A 12,985-nucleotide genomic window follows, 5' to 3' on the forward strand; every position below is an offset into this window, starting at 1 on the left:
CATGTTAGAAACATTCAAGCACTTCATCACTTTTAGATAAACAGTTCAACAATCGAATAGGAACTGAATTTTCAACAAATATTCAGTAGAGGGAGGTTTCAGAAACTTTCATATTGATTGTCAACATAAGGGTCAAACTAAGGATAATTTTAGCTCTGGTTCACATTTTTTTGCAACCATGTTGGAAAATACCAAATGTTTTATGAATTATGAATTCCAAAAACCAAATGTTGGATAGTTCTCAGTATAGTTTCAACATTTTAGCAATAAACTTTTTTAGCAATATTTTTTAGCAATAAACAGTAAACTTTATCAAGTAAATTAACTTTCCAGAATAGCTGACAGGGTTGTGAGCATAACTTAAGCAAAATATGATTCATAGTTACTGATAAAGTTGTATATTCCATAAATTATAGACGTTATTATAACGTCTTATAACCTTACTTGCTGAAAGCAGCACACTTATTGTTCTTCTTAAATTTTCTTCTTCTTCTTCTTCTTCTTATTCCCGGGAGATACATTTTGGCCAGCTCCTGCGCCTAGGCCCTTTGAGACAGAGACACCGTTCCAACTTTAAATCGTCCGGTCAGTACCGGTGTAAGTTGCTCGCGAAGATGACATCACGAGTCCATGTCGTTCGTCCGCCATATTGGATTGAACAGAAAGCGAAACTAAATTTTCACAGGTCACAAATTTGGTACAAACTTCACAAAACTAGACGTACATGATCCTTGGACCAAGCCTCACAAAAGTTACTAGAAGGATTTTTGATTTTCGGAAGCGTTTGCCCGTCACAGCCAAATGAAATCGGCGGCGTAGTCGCCAAAACAGGAAGTAGTTCATATTTCAGGAACTCTGTCACGTATCGAAACCAAACTTTATACATGAACTCGGGACTCCAATGTGAGGAAGCACAAGATCTGATTTTTTTATTTTTTATTTTTTTTATTGCAGGCTAATAGACAAACCCATTTACTTATGTCTATGCAAAAGAGTTTCATAACTTTTATGAGTGATAACTTTTGATGCATCGGTCTAATTTAATCGTCTTCATTTATTATTAATATCTACAGATTTGTATGTATGAAATGTGCATTTCCAGTTCTCAAAACAGTTAATAACAAAAAACAAAAAAACTTTATACAAAATACATCATGCTCTTCTTCGCTAACCGAACAAACAATTCATTGTCTGTGGCCGTGTTTGTGCGCGCGGGAAATATGCTGCGCATAACAATAGAAAACAAGGAGAAACGCGCAGTCACATGCTCAAACAATCAACAACGTCGCTCTAGTGGACTTCACAACTCACGAATAATCAAAACACTATTGTGTCTATATTTAATTTCATTCGAATATTATTTACTATCCACTTCAGTGTTCCATATGTTTGTGTGTGTGTGTGTGTGGTTTTCTTCAGTTAGCATAAAGCTTTTTCTTGCTTGATTTATATAATTCCTTCTAATATTACTGTCCAATGTCTGATTCAAACATGCCCATCCTGCATATATGCTTGGACTCATTCCTTAAAAATACTTTACAGTCCAGAACTTACTCAAATTGAACAATTCTTCATCCTCTTCCAAATTACCAATATAATCTCATGTCATTTTATATGCTTGTTATGGCAGATCTTTTGTCTTATATAATACTCTGCAATTTCTTTAGGAATCTCCCAGGTAATTATTACTTCATCGTTTTTACTTCATCTTATCAAGACTAAAGGTATAGGATAATATTTTACCCATTCTGTATCATTTACTGTACTCTTACTATAATGCCCTAATTATGAGCCTTTTATCAGACCCTTGATTTTACATCTTCCAGCACATCACACAGTCTAAACTGTATTATCACCTGATCAGTTACTGTATTATTCTCTATTATCTCTCTATCTTTGAGTTTTAATTTCATTTTCATCTGAAAAGGTTAGCCTTAAACATTCATCTTTGTACTTGCTTTTTCATTCTAGTTATTTTCACATTTCCAATATCCTACACATGTACAGCCTATCCAGTCCATCTCTCTCAGTTAGATTTTTAGCTTAACTCTCTTAATATCTTACTACAACATATTATATGTAATTTACCATTGTTTCTCTTTTTAGCACACTCATTACGATTGTCATCTAGACATTCTTCCGAAAACTTCTGTTTTAATACTAACTTATATAAAAAAAAAATCTTTACTGAATACTTTTCACCTCCTAAAGTTACTTCAGCTTTGTATTGGATTCTCTATACCATTTTAAACTAGGAATTGGATTTATTAATTTCGGCAAAGTTTCATATAACGTATACTTTTCTCTTGTATACTCCTTGCGATCTTCATTAAATGTCTTACATTTACATATTTTCCACCTATCATAATGATTCATTAGGTTCTAAATCAATTGTTGTTTCTTTTAGATCCTCCATATCAATCTCTTTGTCTGTCACAAAGGCTGCATCCTTTTTGTAGCCAGGCTCTATGTCTCACCTTTTTTCCACAGTGTCTTGATTTATTATAGTCAAATTCTTATAAAAATTCGACTACAACCCAGAACACCACCATGACTACTGCTATGTTTATCAATGTTACCACAACACTTGACTTAAACAAGCCTTTCTCCTGTCACTGTGTTATTCTGGAACACTCTGTTAGCCCAACATCTCGATCCAGACTCTATCTCCTGAAAGATATAACATAAAGTTGAGCTCTCCGTAAGACATCTCTTAATCAGTCAATTAGTCATTAATCATTCGGCTCCTTCTTAAACACTCTTCAGTATTTGCTTCTGGAGTTCCAAGTTCTTGTTTTATGTGTTAGAAGATTTTCTCTTTAAACTGGGCTTTATCCCCCTTCTAAAACTCCACTAACACATATTCCCCTTCTGTTAATGGTTTTCTAATTTGTTAACAGCCTCATTTACTTGCTCTGCCATGTCCAGTCTCGTTTCATATTTATCTTTGTATCATGTATGACACATTATTGAACACTTCTATTCACGTTCAACTTTGCTTATTTGATTCTCTTTAACCTCGCTCCATCCAGAGACACACTATCAGTAGTTTTATTACCCCATAAATCTGCATTCCTGCTGTCTCACACACACACTCACACACACACACACACACACACACACACACACACACACACGCTAGAATGAGTTTGTTCTGCTCCATTCTAGGATCTTTAACGCAGTTATCACAAATATAGGTAAGAAACCTATTTCTTTATATCGTTTCACTCTTTTTAATTAAAAGAGCATGTTACAAGTATTTTATACTCTTTCTTTTTTTTCTTTTCTTTGGTCTTTAATTAGTTATTTTACACTGTTTGTAAGATATAATGTTTTTTTTTTTCAAATGTAATTCTAGCTCATTTTCTAATAACCACTGTATGTTTATCAAGTCTTTTTTTATATACTTTATCTCTCTTAGTAATTAAATCCTTAAAAGGTTTAGCTGATAATAATAATATGTCTAATTAACTTTCCCAAGCTCAAGGACGCTTCACTATAACAGTAAAGAACAAACAATCAGTTCATACTTAGATGGACAATATACATTCACCCAGTCTAAGAAATGAGCGATTGCAGTTGCATATCATATTACAATTAAAATACAAATAGAAATAATTACAAAATAATAACAGAAACTAAAACAACACTTTTTACAGTTATATTAGTAATACTATTAGTAACACTATTTAGTAGTTAACTTCTTATTATCTTTATCTTTTTGATTTACATTAGTTATCTCCTCAATCTTTTCATCCCATCTTATGTCCTTATGATTTGCTCTAAATAAACTTTTAAAAGTTCCTACTGCCCATTTTCTAATTACATTACTTTCTTACCGCAAATCTTTGTGCAAAACAGTTTGTTTTCCAGATAACCTCTAACTTTCCTCTAACAAAGTATGTTATATTATCAAGTCTAATATTCACGGGTCTAACCCATTCTGTCAGTTACTCCTGTAAGGGGGGTACAGTTGCCAGATATGATGAAAGAAGACCAGGAGTTGTGAAGTTCAATCAAATAAGTAAAAATTTACTGAAGAATAATTTGCAGTTAAATTGGTAAAGCCAGCTTCAAAGTCTCACGAGGAGGTCGCAAGCTAACTCTACCTTACACAAAAATACACCAATTATACCTTTTCCAAGAACATGCATTCCATAAACATTCACTTCTGATACGCAAAAACTTTTTTTTTTTTCACGCTCACGGTCGGATGTACTAACAGTGAAATTAAAGTGAGAATGTGCGTTCCTCCACGCCAATTTCATGTCTGGCATACGTCCATTTCTCATTGTTTTTGTCCGTTGGCGACTCTTACAGGCAATGAAGTGAAGTTGCAAACATTACACAACGAATTGCTCTACAAGTCTATCGCACCACCACCTGAGGGAAGCATTGCTATTAATTAGCAATTTATAAAATAATTGACATATAATGTCACACGAGCCTTATGGGAATATTCTATCAATTACGCAATTAAGTAAGAACATATAAAAGCATATGCAGATTATACAACCCTTAGTCTATGGCAATGTTAGCTTTGGTTTAACGTCCACCTTTAAATCAGACCATTTCTTTTTAAGGTCATTTACAGAGCGACTTTCAGATCCCACCGCATTGACGGCATCAGCCAAACTCTCCCACTCATATTTTTTCCTTTTGTTATTAATTCCGGTGGACAAAGTTCCAAATAAAATATTTTTTCTCGTTTCTACCACGACAGTAGCACCTCCAATTCACTTTCTGTAAAGTTTTGTTTCTTGCCGCTTGCTTTAGCCATTTTCTTACTGCTTTATTTTGCCAAAGTGGACTCATTACCATATTTAAATTAATTTAATTAAGGGAGGAGACTGGGTGGGGCGTTGTGCTCGTGCATGTGTGCTCAAATTTACGTTAACTGGGATGTACAAAGAGAATATGCGTGGGATCCTTCGTACGCAGAGATTCATACATCTGTTTTTTTTTTTTTTGTGCGTACACACATACAGCTTTGTCTGTACGCAATGTTTTAGAATGAATTCAACGTAAGACATTGACCTTTAACTTATGCAAGCCAACTAAGAAATATAGATACGCAACACCTGGGTGCAGAGTCCTTTTAATCACTCTCTGACTCCCAAGAGAGTTCTCATCAAAAGACCCCTGGTGTGTGAGCATATCAGGGGGAGGGTGTTGTGAGGTTTTGAGCCAGCTTCTTCTTCAGCTCCGACTTCGCGTGCAGCCGTGCACGAGCACAAAACCTCACAACACCCTCCCCGTCGGTGATTGGTTGGAACACTATTTGTTTTTGTTTTGAGTGTTTGGTGAAACCATTTGTTTTTGTGTGCAGTATTAACTTCTTTTAATGAATCTGTTTGAGATCGAATTAACGCTAGATGTTTTGCTATAAATTACAGACATGACATCTGAGGACTATTTCTCATTTTTCTCAGTTATTTTGCTTTATTTCCAGATTCAATCATAGGCTCTTTCTTACATAGTAGAGCACGTTCACACGTGCACTCTTCAAAAACGGTGCTTTAAATCTCTAGATAAACTAAAAGACGTTTATTCTAAATAAAAGACACAGGTTGTACTGAATGTCAGCTTGCTTATTTTGCTCAAGATGAGGATTTATTAAGTCCACATGATGCAATCTAGAAACTCTGCTTCTAACCACACGTCGAGAGCTGTCATTCCAACTACACAACTTTGCGATGCTGTTTGCGAATGTTCGTTAGAACGATGGTTTCGGGAAACACTGACTCGTTGAACTGTACGGAACTTGCGAACATAGTTGGCTAACAATGCTTTCGGGAAACGCACCCCAGAGCAGGAGCAGCAGTGCCGCGATCGTTTCGGCGCCCAGTCTATTTTTGCCGTGCCGCTTACGCTGAATTAAAGTGACAATGCATTTATCATGGCAATCTCACACAATGTCATATTTGCATTAAAAATGTCATAATTGAGCGAATGACACTTATTGACAGTTGTCATAAACATGCATAAGACCTCCTTCATATTTATGACATGTGTCATGTCATGATTATGACGGTGTCATGTCAGTCTTATGCACACCCCTTCAAGTAAAGTGTTACCTATTGTTTTAAACAGTCAATCAAATTACCTTCATCAATTTAAAAAGAAAAGAAATGTCCAAAAACAAACTTTTTGCGCAAACTACAAAAACAAGTTTAAACAATTTATACTGCCAGTTTAGCTTAAATTACTTGAACTTGAAGTTCATGTTCTCATGATTTATTTTTATGAATAAAAATGTTTCAAAACATCCCCCCGTCTGTTTTTTTTTTCACAAATCGCACCCTGCTTGTATTAGCTTGAATGAAGAGTCTGGCTCTGTGTTAAAGTCGGCATGAAATCAAAATGGACCCTATTTACTTTGTTAGCGCATATTGCTAGTCTTGTGGTGAACAATTAATCCGTGCAAGTTAAAACACAGAAAAAAATTTTTGGCTTCGTAATCTTTAATCAAAATCTGAAAATGCCCCTCCCCTCTGCCTTGGAGGACCTTCTCTGATGACGTAGGTTTGAGGACTTGGGTTGGGAAACACTTAACCACTCCCTTCAAACCGTTAGTCTGTAATGAGCGAGAGATGGAGAGGAGGAGCGCTAGAGTAAAACCCTGCCCTCTGTTCAATATTCCTTTTCACTGGGAAATACGTCACAGCACTGGAGAAAAGTCGTTTGCAACTTCCGGTTCACGCGGACTTTAAGGAGGCGTCCCTCCCCTTCACAGAAGCCCTGTCTCTTCGGCTCTCCTAGCCTCTCTGAGACCTGCCGTATGAGATTTATCTCAATCTTTATCAGCTAAATAAACCTTCACAGCCCTTTTTTGCTTTTAAGGTTTATTATTTTTCATGCGCGCACTCAACCCCTTCTGGGCCGTTTAAATAATTCGTCTTAGAATTATTCTTAGTCTAATCGAGCTTTATCGAGTCCTTTCTCATATTCTCAGCCTTCTCAAAGTCTTTTTCTTACTTAGACTTTTATTCTCTGTAAGCCCTTCTTCTTAAGGTGATGATCCACAGGGCAACTTTTTGAGCAATGTTGCCTTCAATGGGCAACCAGATGAGACACAGGGCCCATGACCGATCTAAATTATCCAGATAGAAATGTATTGCCCATTTTAAATGGGAAAGTGCCCAAGCAACAATCGCTCGGCAAGATTGCCCAGCAACATTGCTCAAAAAGTTGCCCTGTGTATCATCACTTTGCGCGCATTAAACCCTTTCTGGGTTGTTTCAATAATTCTTCCTAGAATATACTTTTAAACGAGTCTTAAAGGATTTATTTTTCTTTCCTATTTAACTCTACACTCTTGTGTTTACTACACTGCGGTCTTTGTTTTTTGAGCAATTGGTCATTGATCCTGGCCAGAGATCAATGATCAATCTGCCCCGTCACGTTGGGTGCCATGTTTTATGGTGCGTAATTTTAAACACCTTTAACTTTATTTTAATTATTCTCAGGTTAGGTTAAGTAAGTCAAATCTGTCAAATAATAAGCATTTTGAATTTCCATACTTACAATATTTAGATCACAGAAGACTTCTCTGTGGTCAGTTCAGCTCAATCTTTTGTAAAACAAAGACTTATGGCAGGCGAGCTTCTTAATTGTATTCATCAAATATACAGAGATAAACTGCGCGTTAAAGACAGATTGGGGAGAAGAGGAGCTGTAAAAATGTAAAATATCTGTTTTTTGAGCAAACAAGCATGAAAACTTATTTTAGTACATCCCAAAAACTAAATCAAGACTTCATTTGGACTCCCAAAATGTATTTTTGTTTGTTTTTGGCAAAGTGAGTGACGTCCTCGATAATGTCTGCTCACACATCGTTAAAACAATAGTTACGATATTATATGGTAAATATTCTACACCCTATAGACCATTTCAACGGCTATTTGTAGATGGAAGGAAGTGACGTGTTTGGCCCTCAGACGGTTCCGGTTAGTTATCGCGCACATTCAAAACAACAGACGTGAGGCGTTTTTTTATGGCAATTGTTCGATTATTTTCTTATTCATTAGATAAAACATGTCAAAATTTAAATTAGGAGCGTGCTGTTCAGTTGTTGGCTGTTCTCTCAGGCCCGGAACTAACTTGCTTTCGGAAATCAAAGCGTTTAGATTTCCGAAAAACAAAAACCAACGTGACGCCTGGATTGCGGCAGTGAAGAGAGATGGCTGGATACCAACTAGCAACTCTAGGATATGCAGCACACATTTTATCTCTGGTAAGTAAACGACATTTTTGTCATTAAATAATTTGTATTTCTATACGTTAACTAGTTAAGTATGATGAATCATTATTTGAGCTAGCAGTTTGGCCCCGTCATTGTTTTCATAGATAGCATGTAACGTTAAATAGCTAACGTTAGCGTTTTGATACGTTTGCAGTGAAAAAGCCAGATTTTAATTTCCGTTTCATTTCTAAATGTTGTGTGGGCTGTAATTAGGAAAGTAGCCATACATTAGTTGTCTAGCTATCCATTCAGCTGACAGCAGTGCATAACATTAATACTTTACAATAATGTTTTATTGTGTAACATTAGCTAACTGCATTATTTCACAAAATATAATGATAAACAAAAATGTTCATCACTTATTAAGCTTGTTTAATGTTAATTCCAACATGCACTAATGCATTAAACAATAACAGTATGGCTATTTTTTCATTGCTCATTAACCTGGTTAATTTAAACATGTACATTTAATCATTTAGCAGACGCTTTTATCCAAAGCAACTTACAAATGAAGAGAGCAATAAAAGCAGTCAAATCATCCTATATTAAATATTAAAGTAATATACTTTTATTACAAATCTGTTTTTTATTATTGTGTGATTTAAAGTTTTAACCCAATTTTGCCATAGGCCACTAACAAAAGCTGTACATTATGAAGAATTGTAGATGTATTAGACTTGCTGTAAAATGTTAATTGTTTGTTCATGCTACCTAAAATATTACTAATACAAGACCCTTTTTAAAGTGTTAGTGCAGTATGCAGTGGTCATACTGATAGCTAGCTAGTTTATTGATGATTACATTAAAATGCTCTTGGTCTTTGTCATCTATCTTCAACCAGTGATGTGTAAAATATATAACCTATCCCAATAATGTTTTTCTACTTGTGTCTTTAGGAAAGCCATCAGATGATCCTCTAAATCCAGATTACATACCATCAAAGCTTCCTCACAGACCTGACACCTCCAGAAAAATGGACCGATATCAGAGGTCTCTGAGACGAGCATCAGAGGTCTCTGAGATGAGCATTGGAGTTCAGCCTATTGAGGAAGTGCAGGACATGGACATAAATGTAACACAAGTTAAGTCCTTCAATGATATGTGTGTTGGAACAGATCTCACTATGAGTGATATTGAAGATATGCAGAAACTGAACACATCTTACAAAGAGCAAGTGAGAAGCCTAGATTCAAAGGTACAAACTCTAACCCATGAGAGGAAACAACTGAAATCTGATGTGGATTTAAACAATGATCAAATCATTCACTTCTACACTGGCCTTCGCTCATCCAAAGTGTTTTTTGCCCTTTTGACATATCTCACCACTGCTTGGAGTCCGAGAACACAGAGTCCTTCAACACCTCTCCAGTTTTACTTAGTCTTAATGAAACTGAGACTTGGCCTCACTCATAAAGATCTTGCCTTCAGGTTTCATTGCAGTTGTGCAACAATCTCTGCAATATTTCATGACTGGTTGAATGTGATGACACAGCGTTTCAGCTCTTTAATTCATTGGCCTTCTAGGGAAGAGATTAAAAAGAATCTTCCTGCCCTGTTCAAAAGCCCCCCATTCAATTCAGTGAGGTGTATCATAGACTGCAGCGAGATTTTTATTGACCGACCAACATCACTCAGTGCAAGATCAATGACATACTCCAACTATAAGTCCCACAACACCATCAAATTCCTGGTTGGCATCAGTCCAACAGGGTCAATCACATTCCTTTCCAAGTCTTGGGGTGGTAGAGCCAGTGACAAAACAATCACAAAATCATCTGGTTTAATTGATCTTTTGGAAGAGGGAGACATTGTCATGGCTGACAGAGGGTTCAGTTTCCCTGAGTATTTTGCTGCAAAAGGAGTCCAGCTACTCATACCAGCTTCAACCCGTGGAAAGACACAGCTTTCAGGACGAGAAGTGTCTGTGTCACGGCAAATGTCAAGGTTGAGGATTCATGTGGAAAGAGCTATTGGTCGAATTAAAAAGTACAGCATTTTAAGACATACACTCCCCATAAACTTGGTGAAGCGAAGATCAAAAGACACAGTGGCAACTGTAGATAAAATTATTTTGGTTTGTTCTGCATTATCTAATTTGGACAAGTCATTAATTCAGTAAAAAAAAAATACATGAGACACTGACAAGTGGTTGAAAACCTTTTATTTATTTATTTTATTTATTTTGTTATTGAATGATTGTGTACAGAATTATGTGTATATATTGTATATAGATTTCTATTGGATTTGTTTATGATTGTATATATGTTGTATATAGATTTCTATTGGATTTATGTTTGATCTTTAATTATTATTTTTTTCTAACTATCTACAATTATTAAACATTTGTTTGTTAATGAGAACATTTGTTGTCCTGCAATTGATTGAATGTATTACAATTACTAAAATAACAATTTTAACAAATTACTTGCAAGGCTGGGTATGATTTCAGATTTATTTGGATTACGGTGAACACACTGAACAAAACCATTGCTCACCAGGGTGCCTTTTTAAGCCTAGACATCTCAGGTGAAACACCTTGTGACAGACAGAGCACTGTGTGACTGATGTTTTAGACCTGCTTTTACACAAACAAGAAGTCTCTGCGATCAGAAATAGTTTCTTCAGTTTGTGTGTGCAAATTTCTGTAAGAATGTGCTGTTTGTAGAAGAGGTCCAGTTTTGTTCTGATCTGAGCCCAGTACTCTTTAGAGAACTCTACTTTCTGAATGTGGCAGTCTTCTGTTGTCCAAATGACAAAGAAAGATGTTTCAAGTTCACACACTGCCATTTGCCCCTGAACTTGTGCATAGTATGCATGGTTCTGTTTAAGCTCAAAGTTTTTACCCAGACAGAAATCTTTGCTCTTGATGGCATCAGTTATGGACATATTTGCATACTTAAAAGGGCATTTTATTTCAAGTGTTGCACTTGGGCAGCACTTGCAATGGACTATTCCATCTGGGCTGGCTCCTAAATGAGGAAACTTTGGATTTACTACTAACCCTATTTCTTCCACTATCAAGCTGTCATGACAAGTCATCTGGTTTGAAGTAAATGCTTCTCTAGCTAGCTGTTCATTATTCTTTCCCCAAGCTAAGGCTGGTACATTTCTGCTGGATGTGTAGCCCATGATTTTAGATGTCACGCTAGCTTGACTTGTCTTGCTTCTTAATACTTCATTAAAGTGGCTAGCGGTGATTCTGCCCTGTCTCTGCTCAAACCACTGTTCACAAGAGGACTGACCCATTGTACTTTCTTGGAGGTGCTTACAATTCAGTTCATTAAAGTAAGTAGGGATGGTTTGCATGATTTTATCTAGCTCATTTTGTAGTTCAACTTGTGACAATAAACTGTGCTTTTCATCAAAAAGCTGTGTAAGGGGCTTTGGCAAGATTGTTGCATCTACAGTGCTGTTGGTACAAGGTGTGTCACCCGAAACTGCTACATGTGATTCCTCACTAGAATCTGCCTCAGCTGTAGTCAGAACATCAACCCTGTCTGTGTTCTCCTGCTCTCCCTCAGATGCAGTGTCTGTATCACTACCTACAGTTATAGTGGTAAACAGTGCACAGTCTGGGATCTCATTCTGAAATTAGAATCACATTAAGTCATAGTCAAATTTATTTCTCTCAATCTCTCAATCCAGATAATTTTCTAAAAAACATGTTAAGAGTGAAATGTATATGCTGTTGACGGTATAGTTACATATCTGTATTGCATTTGGTTTACGTTATTTGGTAACACTTTAGAATATGGTTCCTTCGTTAATGAATAACTACACAGGAAGAAATGAGTAACACAATATTAACAATCTAGTAACTAGTCAAAATCATAACTACTTTTCTATGACCTGCTTTGTCCTTAAAGTTCCTATTTGACGATTCAATCCATACAAATGCACACACACATATACTGTATGTGTACGGGAAAACATGAAATGTGTTCTTAATTATGGTTTTTATTTATTTCACAGATATAGTTAGATACAAGTGTATGTATATGTATTCATGTATGTGACTTATCCATGCAAACTAGGAACATGTGTTTTGCATATATTGTCATCAGGTTTCTGCAAATTCCTTACCATCAATGACTTAAAAAGCATGCTTGGTGAGACCGGTGTGACTACAGTGGGTAAGATGAGCTCCCTACTCTGAATTGCTCTTTGTCTGACAGGCTTGGAAAAGTCTATGTCTGCTATTGGTTTTGGATCAATCTAAAACAAAGTGGGATTATACATTTACTGCAAGTATCTACTTTTACATAAAAGCAACAACACACCCCTTATGAAAATTAACTATGGTTATTAACCAAGTCTAGTAGCCATGCTTTTGTTTCGTTTTATGATACTCATTTGTATAACCACAGTTTTATTATAATTGCCATTGTTAAACTATGGTTAATTTTGTGGTTACCATGGTTTAACTACAATAACCATGTTTTCTATTTGCAGTAAAACCATAGATCATTTTCATAAGGGATGTGATCAGAATTAGAATTTTAATTTAATATGAATTAGAACAACAACAACAACAAAAACACATTAGCCAGAATTGAATTGCATGCACCTTCTTGTTTATTCGTGACCACATGCAGGTCTCAGATGTCACAGATGGAGCATTCAAACCATCTCTAACACACTGTTCCACAGCAACCAGGATCGCAGCAACATGGCTACACACTTCACCTAACCTAACCACAAATATTTCCAAACGTATGAAATAATTAACTATGCAAAAGG

Source organism: Rutilus rutilus (genome assembly GCF_951802725.1).
Source record: "Rutilus rutilus genome assembly, chromosome: 1".
NCBI lineage: Eukaryota > Metazoa > Chordata > Actinopteri > Cypriniformes > Leuciscidae > Rutilus > Rutilus rutilus.